Source organism: Rhinopithecus bieti, unplaced genomic scaffold (genome assembly GCF_001698545.2).
Source record: "Rhinopithecus bieti isolate Rb0 unplaced genomic scaffold, ASM169854v2 scaffold_79532, whole genome shotgun sequence".
Lineage (NCBI taxonomy): Eukaryota > Metazoa > Chordata > Mammalia > Primates > Cercopithecidae > Rhinopithecus > Rhinopithecus bieti.
The window spans coordinates 1,262,468-1,286,899 of NW_016830370.1; the positions used below are offsets into that span (position 1 = coordinate 1,262,468).

At 46.5% G+C, this 24,432-nt stretch overlaps 1 protein-coding gene and 1 pseudogene across 1 annotated transcript in view; one reads left to right on the top strand and one right to left on the bottom strand.

The window, feature by feature from the left end:
• Positions 1-12,762, bottom strand: part of LOC108524377 (zinc finger protein 141) — a 162,020-nt gene extending 149,258 nt beyond the window's left edge. The window contains exon 1 of the mRNA XM_017865434.1: positions 12,564-12,762. The gene's annotated coding sequence lies outside the window, so the exon portion shown is untranslated. The remainder of the gene's footprint in view (positions 1-12,563) is intronic.
• A 1,332-nt stretch (positions 12,763-14,094) lies between these two features.
• On the top strand, positions 14,095-17,887 carry LOC108524359 (wee1-like protein kinase pseudogene; annotated as a pseudogene).
• The last annotated feature ends 6,545 nt before the right edge of the window (positions 17,888-24,432 follow it).

Consider the following 24,432-nt stretch of genomic DNA (forward strand, 5'->3'; position numbering starts at 1 on the left):
AAAAAAAAAAAAAAAAAAAAAAAAAAAAGTAACATGACTATTGCCGAGGATTCACCAATTACCAACTTAGCCCTACGCTAAGAAGAAAAGACAAATGATGGAAGATTCTAAAAAATTGATCAAAAAATTGTTTCCTGATAGGCTCTTTAGAATATTTAAGTATTTTAAATCTGTGGTTTCTAAGTTCCACTACCCAGTACTACTGAATCAAAAAAACTTGGTGCAAATTGGATTTTTTTTTTTTTTTGAGACGGAGTCTTGCTCTGTCGCCCAGGCTGGAGTGCAGTGGCCGGATCTCAGCTCACTGCAACCTCCGCCTCCTGGGTTCACGCCATTTTCCTGCCTCAGCCTCCCGAGTAGCTGGGACCACAGGCGCCCGCCACCTCACCCGGCTAGTTTTTTGTATTTTTAGTAGAGACGGGGTTTCACCGTGTTAGCCAGGATGGTCTCGATCTCCTGACCTCATGATCCACCCGTCTCGGCCTCCCAAAGTGCTGGGATTACAGGCTTGAGCCACCGCACCCGGCCCAGGATTTTAAGATGTGGAAAACAATATTTTACAACACTGAATTTCTAGAATTACCAGTAATCTAGAGTGAAGGACACAAATTACCTCAAGAAAAAAGAAGGTTTAGGTAAAGATGAAACATCTTAAAGATTTTTGTTACATCAGCAAACTCCCAATTTTTTCATGAAGAAACAAACTGAAACTAATTTACGCAAAGCAGAAGCTCCCAAGAAACATTCTACAAAGAGAAAAAATAAAACTCTGAGGGAATATTAGGAATTACATGTGAAAGTTATCCTCACCCAGGGAGACCAGATTTCTATAGTTCTCCAACATCACATCTCTATATAAATTCTGCTGGGCGGGATCCAGACATTTCCACTCTTCTGGGGAGAATTCTATGGCCACATCCCTGAATGTTAAGGTTCCTGAAAACACATATTTTTCAAAGGGCAGAGTTTTTTTTTTTTTTTTTTTTTTTTTTTTTTTGAGACAGAGTCTTGCTTTGTTGCCCAGGCTGGAGTGCAGTGGCGCCATCTCAGCTCACTGCAAGCTCTGCTTTTTGAGTTCATGCCATTCTCCTGCCTCAGCCACCCGAGCAGCTGGGACTACAGGCGCCTGCCACCATGCCTGGTTAATTTTTTTTTTGTATTTTTAGTAGAGACAAGGTTTCACCTTGTTAGCCAGGATGGTCTCAATCTCCTGACCTCGTGATCCGCCTGCCTCGGCCTCCCAAAGCACTGGATTACAGGTGTGAGCCACCGCGCCCGGCCAGTGACAGAGTTCTCAATTTGACCACAGGAGAAATGAGTTAAGGGAGCTAGTTCTGACTGTAATTATCTGGTAAAATAACTTTCAACACAGTAATGTTCTCTAAAGTATTCTATAACTCTTAGGAAAAAGGAAGGCATGCGAGCAATTACTGTTGCTGCAGTGGAAATATGGGCTACACTGACCTGCTGCTACCAAAACCAAGCAGAGTAGGCCCTGTGACTTCCTGGAACAAAGGGTAAACTCACCACTCATTAAAGTATCTGGAAACCCTCATGCTTGACCCTGGCCTCGCTGTAGAATCATGTTTTAATTTTAAAAACAGGGATGTTTCCACCCAGAACAACAGACAGGATCTGTGGGGAGGGAACAAGTGACTGTTTGTCGTCAAACAGTGCATGTGATCCTATTAGAAGACTGGGCTGAGAGTCAGCTAAGCACAGGCTTTCAAGCTTCAATGTGCATATAAATTATTTGCTATTCTAGGCCTCACTGTAAATAACAAAATTCTGCAGGTTTGAAAAAGGTCCATGAATTATATAGATTCTTATAGCAAGTCTCCTGTTGATGCTGATATTCCTCCCCCTAGATTCATTATAGTACCACTCAGCTAGAGAAAGCAGGCACAGCACACAGGGTCCCTTACCCCAACACAAATACTTTTCATCGGAAGACAAGACCACCAGTCATCATCCTGAAACAGGACATTCTCTGCAGGCCCTTCAATGGTTACAGAGGCTGGAGATGGTGGCAATGTCTAAATAAGTCTGCATTTGAAAAACATGTGCACATGCATTACTGTGATCTTTACGGAGCATGTACTTGTGTGCAGGAGTATGTCACAGAGCACTGTGCTGGGAAGCTCACATTATGTGTGTTAATTCTCATAACATCCTGGGAGGTGGGTACTAAGTGTCCTATAATTCCCAGGATTTAAATGCAGGGCCCAGCATTTCTATTTTTTTTTTCTGTTTCCCTATCATTGATTTTTTTTTAAAAAAATGTTCAGAATAATAGTTCAATATAAATAGATGGGAGAGAAACAGAATGGAAGTGTTAAGTGCAATTCAGAGGAATTTATTTTTGTATTTGTATTTACTTTGAGAATTGTAAAAAAAAAAAAACTGTAGGGATGGAGAACAGATTGCTGGGTGTCTCTAGAAACACTGGTTTTAATTTTATAAAAAGAATTTAAAGCACAAAAGTATATTGCTTTTCCCCATTTATCTGCTTTTGTGTTTCAGGAAATTGGAAGCACCAGCTCTGAAGAGGCAGTAGGAGCAGCCACCCCAAACTCAGATCTCCTCTAAGCAGTTCTGTGAGAGATTTCAGTGTGGATTAGACCTAGACAAGATTCAGCAGAGGGTGGATCTGGGCAGGGTTGGGAGAGAAGGTGGGCCCTAGGCTTCTGCTCTCTGGGCCACTAAATATTTTCAGTTTTGTTTTTTCTAAGCCTGAGCAAGAGAAATTTGATTCCCAGAGTTTGTGTAATTTTAATCTATTTTAGACACTTCCCTGTCTATATTACAACATACAATAAGGAGGAATTTAACCAAAACCCTTATGTTTTTCTGGACCAATTATATTAGAAGCTAAATACTTATTCTTAGCAAGCTAAAAACAATACAAATAATAAGAACTTCTCTTCTATCCATGAATAGCCCTTCAGGTAGAGGCATCAAAACTCACAAAACAATAAAAGGGAAGTAACCCTAATGAAGCTTAAGCTTCCCATGCAGTTTCCGTCTTTGTACTGAACACATGATGCTGAATTCTACCATTTATTCATGTGCTCTAGACTGCAAGTTCCTTCATGGGAGGGACCATGACTGCTTCGTCTCTTTTTCTAATGACCATACAAAATAGAAGCAATTAGCTTATTGATCAGTTTGAGTCTCCAGAACCAGAAAACTGGAACAACTCTTATCTGGTTATGAACCAATGAGATTCTTTCTGTGAGGGGAGGAACAAACCCTTGATAAGTCATTTTTCTTTCTCTGAAATGGAACCAGAATTAGACTTTCTTGTCAGACTGACCCCAGTCTGCACAAGACATCCTCAAATGTCTCAAATACTCACTGAGTGTCCTCAGTGACCCTGGCTGAAGCCCCCATAGTGATCCAGGCAAGAAAGACTGAGACTGACTTCATGGAGTGCAAATAGAAAATAGAACTGCCCAGGTAGAGCTGCAGATTCTGGATCCAGATGTGATATGCACTGTCCCTGATCAGCTAACTCTGAGACAAGAGGAAAGACGAAAGTTCTCCAGTACCCCAGTATACAGGATGGCATACTTGTGATTATGGTTGTGATTATGGCTCTGGATATTTTGTGGCCCTGACCTCCCACTGCTAAGGTGCTTGTTATACACTTACAGATTCTGCCACAGGATTCTGTTCACACCAGAAGCTTCTCACACAGCTGTAGCAGGTGACAAGACCTGGAAAACTCAAAGGGCTCCACGCTGAAAGTGGGGTTTAAGAAGTCTATGTTGACCTCTCATAATGCAGAAAATGCCTTCTCTGAGTTTTCTGTATGTCTTTAACCCAAAGTCTGGCCCTATCTTGTGAATCCTAGGCAGAAGCCAGCTTTTATGTGCAGATTCTAGGTGAGATCAATGTGCCTCTGCATTCCTGGGGATTACAGCAAACAGAGTAAAACCAGAGACAGCCTTTCATGGAGGTTCCTTCAACACATTCTGAAGAATATTTTGACCTAAAAGGAAAAAGCTGGGGTAAACATAAGTAGAGAGTTTATTTGGGCCAAAGCTTGAAGATTGCGACCTTGCAGTATAAAGCTGCCCTGAATATATACTCCAATTAGAAGCAGTTACAAGTGTATTTTTAAAGGCAAAAAAGAAGGCAGAGAGGGGAATGATACAAAGTTGTTAGACATTTCTATTGATTTACAGAAGTAAAATTGGTTAGTGGCTGGCTATATATTGTTAAGTCATAGAGTGTGGGTTACAGTGCCCATTGTGGTATTATTAGGTTACTTTATAGCCACTGATGGCAATAGCAAGGAATTTCAAAAAACAAATAGTTCAAAGAGGGGAATAGTAGGACTGTGGTCTCATTTTAACAAGTCTCTGGGTCTGATAATTAAAAGAACCTATATTTCTTAGATAAAAGTGTCATTTTTCTCTCAAATCCCAGGACATAAATTCAGAATTTGGGAATGCACATTTAGGTCCTGGAGGGCTGGTGAGCTATGGACATTTTTGGGCATTTGGACAAGGGGAGAAGGGACAGAATTGAAGTTCTCAGGTTTAATCAATGCACATGTGTGATCCTGGTTGGGTGTATGGGTCCCATGATGTCTGAACCAGTGTCAGATCTGAAGATGCCAGGAGCATGGAGGGAAGTGGAATAACTGATGGCTGTCCTGAAAAGTTATTTTTGTAGAAATCTATTCTAACTGCTCTAGAAGTGATTGTAGATCCCAAAGAGAGAGAACTTTTGGTTTGCAGATTTGTGGAGCACTTTGCTGCACTTTGTGCACTTCGCCAAAAATTGTGGATTGTGACTGGAATCCTTAGAAGGAAGGTTTTTTCTAAAGAGAAGCCTGGTGGGCACTTTGTGTATACCATCTGGTAATTCTGGACAGTGCTTGGAAAATATAACTAAAAGCAAAATAATCTCCAATCCTAAGATACTCTCCACAATAACAGAACAGCAAGATAATGATTTGTTATTTAATTAAACCAAAATATGATATGCATCACAGGCAATCTAATAGATTGCAAATACAGAAAAAACATCGCCATTAGTACTCAAGTACAAGACATGACAGCACCATTTGTCATACATAGTTTATAATAATGTCAACTAGTAATTTGGGAGGTCATCTGGGTTTTCTAATTGGTAACATTAAAAACAAACAAACAAAAAAACCACTTTCCATATCTTTATGATAGGACGTAGTTTTGACATGTGGAGGCAGGTACCTGCTGAAGGCAGCCTCCTACTCGCCTACAGAAACTGTTGCATAGGGTGTATATTCTTGCTATTCGCATTTCAACGCAATAGTTCCCAGGTCCTAAAGACAGTTTTGAGTCAAAAAAGACAAATGACCTAGTTACCTGACAAAAATGATTTACATATTTTTCAAAGAAGCAGAGACAATATTTAAAAATAAAAGTTTTCAAACTAAATGCTTTAAGAAAAGGGAGAAGAGCAAAAGTTCTTCCCTCATTCTAAAGAGAAAGCATTAAGCCTCTTCTAATTTGTATTTGGTCCTACAACAGGCAGGTCTAAAGGTCTGGTCTTGAACTCACTAACGTTGGAATTCTTGTTGCACATGAGGGATGCACTTGAGCAAACTGTGTGCACAGGAAAGAGGATGTGTGGGGAAGAAAAGAGCATAAGAGAGAAAGGTGCTATCAAGAGCCTTGGGTGGGGGCAAGGCAGGATTGACGAAAGGACTGGTTTGTGCTACAAGTTCAGGCCCAGGCAGGGCTAAGCTCTGACTGATTCCTGAGTCCATAAAGGCAGAGGAGATTAGGATCAGGTAGTCCAGAAGCCTAGGTAGGTGAAAAAAACAGATTCCTGCTACAGATCTGGGGTTGACATGAGCCAGGAGTCTTCTGGGCACTGTGTGTGTTCTTATGAGAAAATTGTAGGAGCAAAGCTGCCATGGGCACAATTCCTGAGGGTAGAACCCTGTCCTGGGATGAGTGTGGCCATTCGAATGCCCAGTGGGCATGCTCAGGAGTGGGTTAGCACCGGGTGGCGGCCGGCAGCAGGGTGCGGGGAAGGGATGTTTCTCAGAACTCCTTTCCTCCAAGTTCTCAGTCCCCTCTTTCCCCGCAAGGAGACCTGGAGGAACAGGACAGTGCCCAGCAGGACCGCGCATGTGCAGAACCCAGTCGCGCCTCCCGCAGACATGGGCGACTCCCTCCAGCCTAGGCTCAGCCATGTCTTTCTTCTGACAGAAAACCTGCGGAGTTTCCTCAACACCAAATGCTCCAACCCCAACAGGGCGTCCAGCAACTCACTAAAGACCCCACCCAGAGTCAGCGCAGACCCCACAAGCTCAGCGCTCTTCCCGCAACTGCCCCCCTGCAGACGCCAGTCCCTGCCTCTGGACACCCGTCTTCATTTCTGAACGTCTCCAACAACCAGGGGCGCCCACACCCTCCTCAAGTTCCATAATGTGGCAGAACCACTCACAGAACTCAGCGAAGCGCTGTGCACACGACACCAGCCTATTCTAAAAGAGGCCACTCAGGAACAGCCAGGCGGAGGCGGCGCTCAGGGCAAGGGGACCGGTGGGAAAGTTGGGGCGGGCGGGTGATTGGCTTCCCTTCCTCACACAAGCGTTTCCTTCAAGACCCGCTGGCAGCCCCCAAACCACGAGCCACGGGGGCGCTGTCCCATTAATGAGTCCCGTTTGCTCACATGAACTCTGTGTTTTGACGGAGCCTCCATCTCATTCTGACAAGGGTAAAGAAGGGACAGGACCCCGGACCACAGCTCCTCCCACGCGGTGCCCGCGCACGCCGCGCCGGCGTCTTCCCGGTGAGCTCCTCACCCCACAGCCCGAGGAAGGTGCGGGGCTGCGGGCAAAGAGCTGCACGAGGAGGGCTGCAGGCTGGGCAGAGCCGCCCTGCGGGGACCGACAGGAGCGCGGGACCCTCACCGGAGGGGACTGAGGACCGAGGGCTGAGCGGCGGCAGCGGAGACTCCGTTTGCAGACTCGGTCCCGCGGCCGCCATTTCCCGCCGGTGCCGATGAGGCCCCTCCAGCCTCAGGACGCCCCGCCCCGCACACTCACCATTTCAGGGCTTCAAGGGTGTCGCGAAGTCTTAGCTAGAATCATCCAATACCCGCTGGTCACAGAGCGACGGAGGCCGAGGCTGTGGCGGAATCACCGAGGCCTCCCTGAGGGTGGCAGCAGGACCGTGAGGCCCTAACACAGCTCTGGCTTAAGAGAGAGAGAAAAGCCGCGCCAGATCCCGGATGCCGCCCCCTCCTTTGCCCGATTGGGCAGTTCCCAGTCCGGCGCCCTCATTGGATACCGCTACTAGCTCTACGCCCTCAAGCTTTGAGTGACAGAATTCGAGTGACAGAAATTCGACCATACACTTAATGAGGCAAGAGTGACAGACTCGTCTCTCCAGGTATTTTCAGTCAGGGCTTGCTTTCTGTGCTAGGCCTGGCTCTGTTGGGGGTTCATTTTTAACCTTCTGTTGTGTAATGTTACGTCCATTTATCAATTGTGCATGCCCGCGCACGCACACACACAGACACGCTTGCTCACAAATGGAAACAATATAATCACAATTATTTTAATGTTTTAGATTTCATAACCTTTCTGGCCTCTGGTCTTTTGAGTAGGACACCTGAGATTTGAAGAGGAAACAAGTCTCTAAAAAATAAAATGTTCGTTGTGAATTTAGTTTTTTATTGGCCACATCCAAACTAATAAAAAGAAACAAGTGAAATGTTTATAATTGTAACCTATTGTATCCAAAATACTGTTTTAATACATGATCAATATAATTAGAAATAAAGTATATTTCTGGTCTAATTCTTCTAAACTCACTGTGCATTTTTTTTGTTCGCAGCACATACTACTTCAAACCAGCCACATTCCAGGTACCCAGTAGCTACATATGGCAGGTGGCTGCCACATTGAGTGCAGCCATGAGGGCTCTGACCTCAGGGAAGTGACAGCCTGAACACCTCTTTTCTTCTGGAAGTGAGGGAACAGCCTACCAACTTTTCTCCTCAGGCTCAAGGGTGGGTGGGACAGTGCCCCCTAGAGAGAGCAGAGGTGCAAGCTGAGAGTGTCCACGTGAATATCACGGTCTCCTAGTTGCTGTTTGGTGCCGGTGTGGTGGTCTCAGTTTAGCCAGGTTCAGGCTCTCCTCCCATGACCTGGAAAAATGAGGCACATATACACCAGAGTGAGAAAGCAGAATAGGATTTATTAAGCAATAGGAAAGCTCTCAGCAGCAAGAGGGGACCTGAAAGCATGTTGCCAGAAATGGGGCTGACTTCTGGGTCTTTTATGTGGCAAGAAAGAGGAAGTCTTCTGTGGGTTCTACCCAAATGGGGAGGGGTCAAGTTCCCCACCAAGGGTGTTGCATCTGCGCATGCCTGGGGTTGGCCACAGTGATTCCATTTTGGTTATTACCCATGAGTGCCTAAGGGAAACTTACAGGGGAGAAGCTAAAACCACAATACTAATATCAGGTTAATGACTTTACAATGAGCTGGGTGAAAACAAGGAAATTTAGGTTGATTTATTTTGCCTATGCCTAAGTTGGGATAGTCCCATCTGAGCAACATCCTGGCATAAGAGGAAGTTCTTAACCACATTTCTTCCCACTACCTACAGGGGCACGGTAGGTGCAGTCCCGCGGGTGGTTTTCCTCTCCCGAGACCCTCCCTCCCTATCTTCCTAACCAGCCTCTGACTGTCTCCTCTCTCAGGGGCTGAGGTGGTTAGAAATTTAGACTGGGCTGCCGGCGCGGTGGCTCAAGCCTGTAATCCCAGCACTTTGGGAGGCCGAGACGGGCGGATCACGAGGTCAGGAGATCGAGACCATCCTGGCTAACACGGTGAAGCCTTGTCTCTACTAAAAAAATACAAAAAACTAGCCAGGCGAGGTGGCGGGCCCCTGTAGTCCCAGCTACTCGGGAGGCTGAGGCAGGAGAATGGCGTAAACCCGGGAGGCGGAGCTTGTAGTGAGCTGAGATCCGGCCACTGAACTCCAGCCTGGGCGACAGAGCGAGACTCCGTCTCAAAAAAAAAAAAAGAAATTTAGACTGGGCTCAGCTGGGCCATTCTTCTGGGCTCAGTTTGGCTCCTATATGTGTGAGTGTTCAGCTGCTAGTGAATTAGGTGGCTCTGCTTCTGGGAGTGAGCTGTCTGTAAACTGAGGCTCTTGGGCTTTTCTCAGCATGCTACTTTATCCTACAGAAAGCTAAAATGGGCTTGTTTTCATGGACATGGAAAATTCTGAAAAGATAACAGAGCCATTTAAGACCTTTTGAGCCTAGGCACCAAACTGGCCCACTGTCATATGCACAGCTTTGGCCTGTGCAAATAAAGCAAGAAAGTTCAAGGTTTGGGAAACAGATTCTGTCTGTTGATGGGAACCAGCATAAAAGCCATTGCCAAGAACATGAATACAATAAGAAAATTTTTTTAATTTCTCTTTTTGCAATCAATTTTGTTTTGTTTTTTCTCACAGGTAAGGCTTATAAAACTGTTCCACATCTACTAAGCAGCTGGCTTGGACTCAGGATCATCGTTGGCCTGTCTCTGAAGCCCATGCACCTCCATAGACCACACTACTCAGCCAGGTTTTCTGGTCCTTCAAGGAGCTGAAGAGTGACACTTCTGAAGTAGAAGCAAGATTTTTTTTTGAGAATCTCATCCCATCTATCAAGTACTCTTCACCATTAGAAATAATTCACTCCAGGGAATGCTTCTGAAGTCTCTTGGAAAAACTGGAAATGATTTGAGGAAATGGCTAAGCATTGGTTTAGGAAATTAATGCCCACCATTATATTTGTAATTTCTTATAGGATAAATACAAAAACACCTATAATGCACTCCACATATCTGGAAACCCTTTGTATCCTTATTCTGTATTGGTAGGATACTTATGATTTTTAATATAGACTAAATCAACTTACTGTGCCTGAAACAACTTTTGCTCTGACGGCAAGTGACATAGAGATGGAGCTGCTGCTATTTTTCCCTGATGCAATTTAGCCAACCAGCAGAGTATGTTTTCAAGGGCCAAGATGTTTTCTAAGACCCCCATCTAGGAGCAGCTATAGGGCAAATGCCTGGACCACACATAGAAATCACACACAACCAATGCATCCCTGACCCTGAATCAATGCTTCTTACCCTTGTATGCACATTAGAATAACCTGCTGTGCATGTGGGAGGTGGTGTTTAATGTTCCCAAACCCAAGTTGCCAGGGAATAATTAAGACAATCTCTAGAGTGAGACCCAGGCAGCAGTGTGAGTTAAAGCTCTCCAGGTGATTACAATATGCAACCATACTCCCAATGCCTGCTGTAAACCAACATCTTTCAGAGAACCAGTTGCAAGTATTTCTCAAATTAATGTAAGAAGTGTTTGCTGTTGAGTTGTGGCCTTTCAATCTTACTCGTATTACCCACATTCTATCCTTTGCAAAACTGACTTCTGCTACTTGTTTTCTTCCTGATTCAAACCAGTTCCAAACACACTGGGTGCACACTATGTGCAGCCCACGGTGCTAGGTGGCCTGGCCGTGGGGAATATTGTGGAGGAAGGACTTTGCTGTAAGAAATTTACATTCCCCAAAACTAAAACCATGCTGCTTACTCAATTGAAATAAAAAATGAAAGATTGAGGGGGACGCCCAAAGGTCAGGACATGAATAAATACCTTGGAATATTAATATCCATCTCATGATGCCTGAGTGTAAATGCCCCACTTTGAAACAAAACAATGCCAAGCATTGCTATTATTCTGAAATATTAAGTTAGGATTAAATAATATTTAAAATTTTATTGATGTATAACATGCATACAGAAACATATGCACAATAAAATATTAATGTAATGCTCAATAAGTTGTAACAAAGCTAATACATTTGTGTAATTATAGAATAGAGCTACCCGTTTTTGCCCACAAACCACTTCCTTCCTCTTTTCCTCCTCCCCAAACCTAACCACGATCTTAAGAGCTAATGTTACAGTTTTTCTTTTTATACAAGTGTTTTATTAGAGAATATTTTAACCTATACACAATAACCAAAATAGTATAAGCTGATGCTCAGCCTCAACATCTACTAATTATGCCCTATTTGTTTAATTTCTACTTCAACTCATTCCCTATCCCCTCTTTATTATTGTTTTTAGTTATTTTTTGTAAGATAAGATGTATATGCCTTGAAACATTCAGTCTTTACCTTTTTGACAAGTCAATATATCTATATATTCTTTTCCCTTTCAATTATAGAATTACTGCCAGTTAAAATTATCAATGTGCATGTGAATCACCTGAAAACATTATTTGAAATCCAGATTTTGATACACTATATCTGGGCTTTGCCTGACAAATCCAGTTTCCTGGGTTGAAGCAGGGCCTAAAGAGTGTGCTAGCAACATCACCCTGCCCATGCCTGACACCACCCTCACCCACCTGTGACTCACCTCTGGGGCCAGAGGCATGGAGGGGAGGGTCATTTTGGCAAACGAGGCATCTGTGCCATGCAAAGATTCCTGCCCCTTTAGAAATGAGTGAGGGTGAAAGCATCATGGCCTCCAGCTTTTTCATGCACATCTCCCCTGAGCTCACATGGCCACCAAGAGGGCTGCTGATGGCCTCTGGTCCCCCAACAAATTGCCCCACCTCCAGATGGACCAGAGCAAAGTCAAGGGAAAGTCTGTCTGGTCCTTGTTTCTGCTCAGGCACTTCTGAGTTCTGTAGCCTTGCACAGGCCTTTGCCCCTCTCTGAGCCTAAGTTTTCCACCATACGATGGGGACATTTACACAAAGCACACACACAATGAAGGTGAAAAGAGAGAATGGGCAAAATGACCTCACCTGCCAGGGAGTTAGCGCTCAGATAACTCCCATGCTCTGGGGTGGAATATTTCTTCAGAAACAAAGAGCTTGCGGATCCAGGACCTGGGCCTGCCGCTGACCTGCTCTGTGACTCTGAGACAGTGGCTTCCCCTCTCTGAGCTCAAATCCCCACTGGACAGGCTGCTCTAACCTTCTGTGTCCCTGGGCTGAGAAGGGAGTTAGTCCTCCCCAGCTTGTAGGGGAGCTCTTGACCATGGTTGAGTGCAATCTGGCCCCACTGTCCTGCCTCACTGGAGCAGTGGGAAAAGGCGAACACAAAACCCAGACCCCAGCTGATCTGGAAACAGGCTCTCCTTGAATTTGTCAGGCACCTTCAGGAATTTGTCACCGGTTAACCAGCCTGTGACTGTCCACAAGCTGCTCCTTCTGCATGGATGCTGCTGTCCACTGCCACTCTACTAAAACACCTTTGATGCCCTCCTGATGCGCGCTGTCGGGCACAGCGAGATGGGCTGAGAGCGGGCGGCCCCAAGACTCTCAGTTCCGAGCAGCTCCCGGGGGCCCCGCCGCCCCAACCCCAGGCCGCGCTGTGCAGCCCCAGTTCCCGCCGGCCCCCCCGTGCGGTCGCTTTGACGTCTGCCCGGGGAGGGGGAGATCTGCCCGGAGATGGCGACGCTGCAGCCGCTGGAGCCGGGGCCACCGGGGGTCTCGGCGGGGCCCCACAGCGGCGAGAAGGCGGTCTCCACTTCAGGGGTATCCGGGAGTCTTAGCTACAAATCATCCAATACCCGCAGGTCACAGAGCAACGGAGGCTGAGGCTGAGGCTGTGGTCAAATCACCGAGGCCTCCCAGAACCGACTACGCAGACAGATAAAGCCCCCAACCCAAGGCCTGGAAGGAGCCAGACGCAAAGACCGCGCCACATCTCGGAAGCCACCGCCTCCTCTCTGGCTGCGTGCCTGACTGGGCAGTTCTCATTCCAGCGCCCTGATTGGATATGGCTCCAATCTCCCCGCCCTCAGGCCTTGAGTGACAGAAGTTGCAACCACAGACTCCACGGAGTGTGGCGAGAGTGACAGCCTGGGTCCTCCAGGCACTTTCAAGCGGGGCTTTCTCTCTCTGCTTGGCCTGGCACAGCCCAGGGGTCATTTTTTAACCTTGTGATGTGTAAGGTGATGTCCACTTAGAAATTATATACGCACGAACACACAGACGTACACACACAGACATACGCGCGCACACACACAGACGCACGCCACGTACACAGTCTCTCAGACACAGTCACGCACAGCCACACATACAGTCTCACAGTCACACACACACACGCACAGCCCATCCTTCTTCCAGGCTCTCGAACCTCCTCTCCAGAAACCCTGCCTTCGCGGCCGCAGCCCGCACGCCGACCTCAGTGGGTCCTCACAGAGCCGAGTTGGGTGCGCAGCCCTCCCTTACCCAGAGGCGCAGGTTCCCTGGAGTGGGTCGCGCATCCCCAGCGCCCTGCGGGCCTCGCACCGGCTGGGGCAGTGACCCCGGGTGAGCAGCGCTGTGGTGCGGGTCACCGTTGCTGAGGACGCCCTCCTCCCCCGGAAGCGGGGTCCTGGGGGTCTTGGGGGCCTGGGGGGCCGGGTCCCTGACCTCTGTAAACAGTAGGTCGGTGGTGTCCACGCAGCAGGCAGCAAATACTCAGGAGTGAGCGTCCCGTCTTTGGCCTCAGCTTGGTGTCTGTAGAATGGGGGTGAAGGGACTCGGGACTCGGAGCGCTGTCGGGCGCGGCGGGATGGGCTGAGAGTGTGTCTCCCTCCCCAAGCTTGCTCGGAGCTGTGCGGGGCGGGCGGCCCCAGCACCCTCGGTTCCGAGCAGTTCCCGGGGCCCCGCCGCCCCACCCCAGGCTGCGCTGCGCAGCCCCTGTCCCCGCCGGCCCCACCGCGCGGTCGCTTTGATGTCGGCCGGGGTCTGCCCGGAGATGGCGACGCTGCAGCCGCTGGAGCCGGGGCCACCGGGGGTCTCGGCGGGGCCCCACAGAGGCGAGGAAGCGGACCCTGGAGAGATGTGAGGGGCGCGCCCGAGCCCGAGCCACACCCGGACCCGGCCGCAGTCGGCCAAGCCAGGGCCGGGGCGGACACCGTGGGCGTCGAGGACGAAGCCGGGCCCGCGCCCCTGGGCGACCCCCTGAGTTGCGGAGCCCCGAGGGGTGGAGCTGGGTCTGGCCCTGCAGGCAGCTGGTGTCGCAGGTGGGCCAGAGCCCAGGACGCGCCCAGGAGTCCCACCTCATGGTGCTGCACGGGCTGGGGAATGGGGCTGGGGACAGCGCCAGGGCCACCCCGACGCCAGCACCCCGGCAGCCCCAGGGGCCGCCTGTGGAGAGACTGGATAGGTGCATTAAGTGATCAGAAAAGTCACTGGCTGGCTCTGTTGATGAGCAGAACGCTTTCAGAGAAGTGTATGCTCACGCAGTGCTCGGACCGCATTCGTGGAGTTTGACACTTGTCTGCTTGGGCAGATGCTCATATGCTTCCACAGAATGGATATTGTGATGGTGGAAGGTCAGTTGATGCTACAAGTAAGAATTCCAGAATCACGAGTTACTTTTAACAAGCAGAGGTGAAGGATCTCCTTCTGCAAGTTGGCCAGTACTTGAGGTATATTCATTCGATGTCTTTGATTCACATGGATATGTAACCTGGTAATATTTTCATATCTCAAACCTCAATCCTCAATGCAGCCTCTGAAGAAGGGGATGAAGACGACTGGGGGTACTGGTCCATTTTCAGGCTCCTGATAAAGACATACCCGAGACTGGGTAATGTATAAAGAAAAAGAGGTTTAATGGACTCACAGTTCCATATGGCTGGGGAGGCCTCACAACCCTGACAGAAGACAAAAGGCACATCTTACAGGGCAGCAGACAAGAGAGAATGAGGGAAACTAGTGAAAGGGGTTTGCTCTTATGAAACCATCAGAGCTCTCAGGAGGACTTATTCACTACCAGAAAAGTATTGGGGAAACTGCCCCCATGATTCAATTAACTCCTCCCAGATTCCTCTCACAACATATGAGAATTATGGGAACTACAGTTCAAGATGAGATTTGGGTGGGGAAACAGCCAAATCATATTATTCCACCTCTGGCCCCTCCTAAATCTCATGTCCTCACATTTCAAAGCCAATCAAGCCTTCCCAACAGTCCCCCAAAGTCTTAACTCGTTTCAGCATTAACTCAAAAGACCACAGTCCAGGCTGGGTGTGGTGGCTCATGCCTGTAATCCCAGCACCTTAGGTGAGCGAGGCAGGCAGACCACTTGAGGTTGGGAGTTCAAGACCAGTGTGACCAACAAGGAGAAACCCTGTCTCTACTAAAAATACAAAATTAGCTGGGTGTGGTGGCACATGCCTGTAATCCCAACTACTTGGGAGGCTGAGGCAGAAGACTCGCTTGAACCCAGGAGGCAGAGGTTGTGGTAAGCCGAGATCATGCCATTGAACTCCTGCGTGGGCAACAAGAGTGAAACTCAGTCTCAAAAAAACAAAACAACAAAAACAAAAACAAAAAACACACAGTCTAAAGTCAAGGCAAGTCCCTTCTGCATATGAGCCTGTAAAATCAAAAGCAAGTTAGCTACTTCCTAGACACAGTGGGGGTACAGGCATTGGGTAAATATAGCTGTTCCAAATGGGAGAAACTGGCCCCAAAATATGGGCTACAGGCCCCATGCAAGTTCAAAATCCAGTGGGTCAAATCTTAAAGCTCCAGAATAATCTCCTTTGACTCCATGTCTCACATCCAGGTCATGCTGATGCAAGAGGTAGGTTCCTATGGTCTTGGGCAGCTCCACCCCTGTGGCTTTGCAGGGTACAGCCTCCCTCCTGGCTATGTTCTTGTGCTGGTATTGAGTGTCTGCAGCTTTTCCAGGTGCATGGTGCAAGCTGTTGGTGGAGCTACCATTCTGGGGTCTGGAGGACTATGGCCCTCTTCTCACAGCTCCACTAGGTGGTACCCCGGTAGGGATTCTGTGTAGGTGCTCTGACCCTGTATTTCCCTTCCACATTGCCCTAGCAGAGTTTCTCCATGAGGGCCCTGCCCCTGCAGCAAACTTCTCCCTGGACATCCAGGTATTTCCATACATCTTCTGAAATGTAGACAGAAGTTCCCAAACCTCAATTCTTGACTTCTGTGCAGCTGCAGGCTCAACACCATGTGGAAGCTGCCAAGATTTGGGTCTTGCACCCTCTGAAGCCACAACCCAAGCTGTACCTTGGCCCCTTGTAGCCACAGCCGTAGTGGCTGGGACACAAGACACCAAGTCTCTAGGATGCACAAAGCAGGAGGGCTCAGGGCCTGGCCCACTAAACCATTTTGTCCTCCTAGACCTTCTGGCCTGTGATGGAAGGGGCTGCCATGAAGACCTCTGACATGCTCTGGAGACATTTTCCCCATTGTCTTGGTGATTCACATTTGGCTACTCTACTTATATAAATTTCTGCAGCTGGTTTGAATTTCTCCTCAGAAAATGGGTTTTTCTTTTCTATCACATTGTCAGGCTGCAAATTTTTTGAACTTTTATGTTCTCTTGTCTCTTTTTTGAAATGAAATGCTTTTAACAGCATCCAAGTCACCTTTTGAATGCTTTGGTGCTTAGAAATTTCTTCCACTAGATGCCTTAAATCATCTCCCTCAAGTTCTAAGTTCCACAAATCTCTAGGACAGGGCCAAAAAGTCACCAGTCTCTTTGCTAAAACATAACAAGAGTCACCTTTACTCCAGTTCTCAACAAGTTCCTCATCTCTGTCCGAGACCACCTCAGCCTGGATTTCATTGTTCATATCATCAGCATTTTGATCAAGGCCATTCAACTAGTCTCTAGGAAGTTCCAAACTTTCCCACATTTTCCTGTCTTCTTCTGAGCCCTCCAAACTGTTCCAACCTCTGCCTATTATCCAGTTCCAAAGTTGCTTCCATATTTTTGGGTATCTTTAAGGGAGCACTCGACTCTAACTGTACCAATTTAGTGTATTAGTCCATTTTTACACTGCTGGTAAAGAGATACTCGAGACAGGGTAATGTATAAAGAAAAGAGGTTTAATGGACTCACATCCCACATCGCTGGGGAGGCCTCTCACTCATGTCAGAAGACGAAAGCTANCCAAAGTTGCTTCCATATTTTTGGGTATCTTTAAGGGAGCACTCGACTCTAACTGTACCAATTTAGTGTATTAGTCCATTTTTACACTGCTGGTAAAGAGATACTCGAGACAGGGTAATGTATAAAGAAAAAGAGGTTTAATGGACTCACATCCCACATCGCTGGGGAGGCCTCTCACTCATGTCAGAAGACGAAAGCTACATCTTATGTGGCGGCAGATAAGAGAGAATGAGAGCCAACTGAAACAGGTTTCCCCTTATAAAACCGTCAGATCTATTGAGACGTATTCACTGCCAGGAGAACAATATTGGGGAAACTGCCCCATGATTCAATTATCTCCCACCAGGTCCTTCTCACAACATATGGGAATTATGGGAGCTATAATTCAAGATGAGATTTGCGTGGAGACACAGTCAAAGCATGTCACTGGGCATCCAACAAAGTTATACTTAAAATAGGTAATTCTGGGCATGTAACAAGGATCTCTAGCCCACAGATTGAAAAGGATGATAGTCCTTTTTTTTGGAAATGAAGTTTTACAGAAGAACTATAGCAGCTACTAAAAGCAGATATCTTGTACTTGCCCTCACAGTGGTATGTGCTGCTGGTGCAGAATCTCTTCCCAGGAATGGAGACCAATGGCATGGAATCAGATAGAATAGATTACCTCAGATACTACACAGGCTTTTCCAAGAATTTACAGAGTTGCTCAAATTTATGATTCATCCAGATCCAGAGAGAAGACCTTCAGCAATTGCCCTTATAAAGCATTCAATGTTGCTGCCTGCTTCTAGAGAGAGGAGAACAGTTATGTATAGAACTGAATGTTGAGAAGTCCAAAAATACACTTTTACCTAAAGAAATCATGAAAGCACAAGACAGAGAAGGCTGCAGCTGAGGAAGGAGCACTCTTCACTGATTAGAGGCCACTAGGTCCACCATGCAGAGGAACACAACATCTTGACTTCTTAGAAAGAAAATGAAGTGCCCTATCAGCCTTCCAGTATACTAAGCTACTCATTTCCTACCTAACCACCCCACCAAAATAACACTATGACAAAAGCAAGCTAGGTTGAAATCACTGCTAGAATTCAATTTGCAATTAATCTCTCTTTGGTGTCAGTAGTTTTACTGATTAGGACTTTTACCTGTGAATTACAATTGAAAGCTGTACTTTGACCATAGCTTTTTCAGGCTTTTGTGTACTTACCAATCTGTCTTCTGTTAAATATCAGTCACTAGTGGAGGTTACAGCAGCCTTTCCAAAATTAACCGCTGTGGTGGTGTGTTGCTCTCAGTGTGCTGATGCACTTTAGTGAAGATATCTTTTCCTGTAGTGACCTGGGGAAAGGATTCAAGTGCTTGATGACAAACATATTCTCCTCTCAAAAAGGAAAATGCTAAAACCACTCATTACCACTCAGCCTTTAATGTATCTGTGTGTCAAATTTATATTTCTTTTTTTAAATGTGAATTATACTTGTATATCCAATTGAGAGCATCTTTTAGGCACTGCATGAGACATGGGATGATAGTTCTGTGGAAGTATTGCCTTGTGAATTTGCTATTTAGTTTTGTCTTTGCTGTAAACTTGCAGCATTAAACACTGTTGTTAATAGTCTTAGTTTTTGAAAGAATTATATGAAATGTACAGCTGCTCTTGATGAAAACAACTATTGGCCTTTTTTCCTTTGAACTTTAAAGCTGGTGAATTTAAAAAAATGCATCTTCCCCTCACCTTTGGAATTTTGTATTAATGCCAAATAATAATTACTGAGTTTGTTAATTTTTTTCTGGTATTGTACTTGCCTAACTCTAAAAGAAAAAAAAAAGAAAAATACTAGCTGCGTGCGGTGACTCATACCTGTAATCCCAGCACTTTGGGAGGCCAAGGCGGGTGGATCATGAGGTCAGGAGTTCAAGACCAGCCTGGCCAACATGGTGAAACCCCGTCTCTACTGAAAAGACAAAAATTAGCTGGGCATGGTGGCACACACCTGTCATCCCAGCTACTTGGGATGCTGAGGCACAAGAATTGCTTGAATCAGGACCCAGGAGACAGAGGTTGCAGTGAGCCGAGATCGCACCACTGTACTCCAGCCTGGGCTACAGAGTGAAACTCTGTCTCAAAAACAAACAAACAAACAACAACAACAACAACAAAAACCCTCCTCCCTCCTCCCCAATTTTGTATCCGATTGTACTGTTATTCTGATGTTCAGTGTCTTGCCAGGTTCATGTGCAGTGTTTGTGTATATAAAATGATCTTGGTAATCCGCTACACAGCTGTTTGAAATGCTAGAATTACTTCAGACATTCTAAGTCTTTCACAAAATACATTGTATCTATGATTAGCTATTTGACTAGTAATATTGGCAAGCAGATTTTGCAAAAAGAAATAGAATTTGTCCATTGTTTTCTCACAATTTTGATCTAAAATATGTTTACTCTTGTCTTTGACTTGTGTTTTATTAATATTGACTGGCATATTAAAGATCACTCTAGGCCGGGCGCGGTGGCTCAAGCCTGTAATCCCAGCACTTCGGGGGGCCGAGATGGGTGGATCACGAGGTCAGGAGATCGAGACCATCCTGGTGAACACGGTGAAACCCCGTCTCTACTAAAAAAATACACAAAGCTAGCCGGGCGAGGTGGCGGGCACCTGTAGTCCCAGCTACTCGGGCGGCTGAGGCAGGAGAATGGCATAAACCTGGGAGGTGGAGCTTGCAGTGAGCTGAGATCCGGCCACTGCACTCCAGCCTGGGCGACAGAGCAAGACTCCGTCTCAAAAAAAAAAAAAAAAAAAAAAAGGTCATTCTGTGCTTAATTGTCTAGAAAAAGAAAAAAGAAAACAGGCCTGTGGGTAGGACTACCAGGCAGAAGGCGTGGTGTGAGCACAGGTGTGGGGTTAGGGGACCAGGCACCACAATGGGGGGCCAGGAGGCAGGAGGTGATGACCAAGAAGAGGAAAATCCCCAAACCCAGCAAGTCACTGAGCCAAATGAAAGCCTTTTATCATAGATCACCATTTAACCCCATCAACACTCCAAGTGAACATTTTTTTTTTAGAGACACGGATAGTTCTTATTCTCCTGTAATCCTGTAAACGAATCTTATTGCTCTTATCAGCCTGTCCCCAGGACCAAAATCCAAAGTTAGAATACTATTCTTAGGAAGGCATCTTTCTGGATTAGGCTGCAAGGAAATTGGGTTAGTTGCTATCAGTCATTCACATGCTGCACAGACATTAATTTACCAGAGCTGTGGTGGGAAATGGGAGGAGCTCATTAAAACCAGGCCTGGATGGTGCACAGAATGTGAAGGGTATAGGGGAACACAAAAAGGCTAGGCCCAAAGACAGTTCCAAATCTAGGAGGCACTGTTATTATGCCTATTTTACAGAGGAGGAAAATGAAGCACAGCAGGTAACTTGATCAACCATTCTGCCCCAGAGTAGAGGAGCCAGGATCTAAACCAGCCAGCTTACCTTGCCATTAGAGCACACACACACAAGCTTGTTCTGCAATGAAGCAGGACTGCACTATGGCTAAATACACAAACTCTGGTTTCACATCCCAGCTGCTCTGCTATTTCCAGCTGTATGACCACGTGCAAGTTACTTGCCCGTGCTCAGTGTCCTCTGTAAAGTCAAGATAGCAGTAACTGCCTCATGGAGTCCCTTAAGTGAGTTAATGGTTGTAACGTGTTATGGTGGCATGCAACATAGTTCACCATTCAGTTAAATTATAGGGTCTATTATGCCTTGGAACCCCAGGATGGGGACATGTCCTTGAAAAGTCTAAAATCAGAACTCTGAAATCCAGCCTGTGAGATCCCTGGAATCCTCCAGCAAGGCATTTACATCTCTTGGGCTGCAGAATTGTGTGCTGCCTTCCCAGGGCTGGAAGGTTGTATTTGTATTAATATATGTAATAATACGGCCACGTGTCACTAGTCATCCCCTATAGTAACAAATAAGGTGATGTCAAAGCCTTGGCTGGGGCCCAGGCCCTGGTTAACCTCCCTTCTCTCTTTCGTGCATCATACTCTTCACTCATATCATAGGGATGCCCTGCAGGACTGGTTAGCTGCAGAAAGGGCAGTGAGGGTGAGGAGAGAAGGTGAAGTGGCGATGGAAGTGTGCACTTGTTCACTGAAGTGTGCTGCCTCTTGCCATGCTGACTTTGTGGGCCCAGGCACTGGGTTTGGACGTGAGGGGGTCTTGTTCTCCCTTTAACTTTAAGCCTTGGCTGGGTGTGGTGGTTCACGCCTGTAATCCTAGCACTTTGGGAGGCCAAGGTGGGTGGATCACCTGAGGTAAGGAGTTCAAGACCAGCCTGACCGACATGGAGAAACTCTGTCTCTACTAAAAATACAAAAAAATTAGCTGGCCATGGTGGCCCATGCTTGTAATCCCAGCTACTTGGGAGGCTGAGGCAGGAGAATCACTTGAACCCAGGAGGTGGAGGTTGCAGTGAGCTGAGACCAAGCCACTGCACTCCAGCCTGGGCAACAAAAGCAAAACTCTGTCTCAAAAAAAAAAAAAAAAAAAACCAAACCAAAAAACACTTTTAAGCCTCAACTGGCAGCAATCGCAGAGCTCTGTCCCTCCCTGTGAGCCTGTCTGGGTGTTTATGCTGGATGACATGCATCCCCTCTGCCAGGAGTGCAGAGTCTATGGCCTGGCCAGGCAGCCATGGCAGATGAGAAGAGCTTCAACATCGACTTTATTGTGCTGCTGGGTTTTTTTTCTGCTGGCTCTCAGCACGTTCTCATGAGCTGTGATCAGCCTCAGGTCTGTGGCACCTTCTGCAGCTCTGTCATGGTGAGTGGGGACATCATCTGAAGCACGTGCCACTGCTACCCCAAGGCAGGTGTTGGTGGTGCTGGGTGGGGACAGGAGCATTGCAGACCATGCCTCTATCTCATAAATCAACTCTTTATCCTTCAGTCATCTCCTCATTCTCATTTTGACTCTCTGTTTACTTCTTTCTGGTCTCCTGAGCATTCATCCATCCATCGATGTTTCCATCCATACTTTCACCCACCCATCCATTCATCTAGTCATCCATCACTTGGCAGAAGGGTTGATCAGAAGCCCCCAGGATCTGGAGCCATGAATGAAACACCATGGAGGAGACACAGTGAAACACAACATATTACTCATGTGTTTAAACTAAAAGTCAATGAGTGCTTTCCACCTGCCATGCACTCCTGCATTTAGAGTGCAGTTCTACCCTTATCCTGATCTTTTTGATGCCTTCCGTAGTTCCATTTCATAGCAGAAAAAGCTGAGGCTCAGAAAGTGAGGTTCTACAACTGTCCAAGTTTGGATTGGAGCTCAGATGTGCAAATGAAGGCATCATTCTCTTTTTTGAGTTCTCCACACCAGGGCCCCAGAGCAGCTTAGCTTTCTGGGGTGGGTCAGGTCTAATCTTGGTGGAATGTATTGAGCAATTCTCTATCTTTTGGAGTCTTAATGTATCCTTAGCCCTACATGTGATTTAGTGACGGGAAAAGCACTGGTTTGACAGTCCTATGTTCTAGTTCCAGTTCTGACTGAAGCTTTGTGTATTATCTTTGTCTTTCTGAGCCTCAGCCTTTTTATATGAAAAATGGGACTCAAGCCTCTATTTTGCACCACCTGACAGGGTATAAAGATCAAAGAAGAGATGGAATATAGTAATTTTTTGTAAACTCTAGAGTGTTGTATGTGGGTGAAAGGCTCCCAGGTGCTGATACCTCTGAGAAAAGGACATGTCAGCTCCCAAATGAAGTCTCTCACTCTTTCATTTTATTTTAACTTTAAACACAAAATATTTTCTTGAAGTACACGCTTAAAAAGCTCNTTCTTAGAGCTCCCAAGATGTGGCCCGCCCCCATCTTGGGAGCTCTAAGAAAAAAGACCCGCCCATAACATTTAGTGGCCTCATATGGGGATTCTCCAAAGCAGTGAATAATATCAGACCACTTTCACTTGCTATTCTGTCCTATCCTTCCTTACAATTGGAGGAAAATACTGGGCACCTGTCAGCCGGTTAAAAACGATTAGCATGGCTGCCGGACTAAAGACTCAGGTGTTAGGCTTCCTTCTGGGTTGGTAGTGTTGGTCTGCCGGGAACCAGCTTCCACTTTCACAGTTTTCCTGGGGAAGCTGAGGGCTGACTACAGGCAGAAAACTGTATCCCAAACTCCCAGCATTAGCCAGTTGAGATTATGGTGCAGCCAGAAGTCTCTACCCAACAGTCGCCCATGCGTGTGCCCTTACCTTTCCTTCTGACCCACACCTCCTGGGTCCCGACCATGACGTTTTTGAAAGTGTAGCCCCAAAATTCTCCTTACCTCTGAATCTACTTCCTCCGATCCCTGCCTCCTAGGTCCTAATGGTTCAGACTTTCATTTCCTCTAGCAAGTTGCATCTCCAAAGGGATCTAAGGAAGCTCTATGCTGCATCTTTAGACCCCTAGACTATGAACCCAGAGAGTCTTGTCCCTGGTATCCCTCCCAATTTAGGCATACAGCTCTTGACACGGGCGGTTATGTGGGACCCGTTACTCACCACCCTTGCCAGGTTCCCAAGTTTGTAAGTGGCGAGGAAGATTGCTCTCCCATTGTGTAAGATGCTCTCCTTCCCCAATTTCTACTCAGCTTACCCCTCCACAGTGCAATCTCCAAGCCTTGGTTCCTTGGCCAGGGCCTTAGAACTGATGGCCCAGTACTTTAACAACTGGAACTGAGTCTATGACAACATAATAGATCAGGATGAAAGCGAATTGAGTATGTCAGAGAGAGAGAGAGACAGAGAGGAAAGAGAGAGAGAGACAGAGAGGAAAGAGAGAGAGAGAGGGACAGAGAGGGGAAAGAGAGAGACAGACAGAGAGAGAGAGAGACAGTGGAAAGAGAAGCAGAGAGAGAAGGGAAAGAGGCAGAGAGACAAAGACGGAGTCAAAGAGAGAAAGAAAAAGAAGTAGTAAAGAAAAAAGTGTGCCCTATTCCTTTGAAAGCCAGGGTAAATTTAAAACCTATAATTGATAATTGAAGGTCTTCTCTGTGACCCTATAACATTCTAATACTACCTTTTTGTCAGTGTAAACAAGGGTGTAGCCTGAAAACACTGAGACCACTGACAGCCCGTAGACTTCCTATCAAAAATTCTTAACCCAGTAACCCGCGGATGGGTCAAATGCATTCAATCTGTAGCGGCAACTGTTATGCCCAGACCGTTTGTTCCCCAGAGAAGACCACCAGAGTCAAAACCAAGCGGCAAGGATCTTTACTGCAAGTTCGAACTTGGTCCCTCCGTTTCACAACATTCAAGAGGGCCTCGAACGATGCATGTGCTCGCTTTTTATAGCCCGATGTAAACAGGATATGTAAGGTTACAGAGGAACAAGGGAATTCTTTTGGTTACAGCATTACAATTGGTTAACATTTTAAGTTATACATTTAGCAATTTTCTATTGGTTCC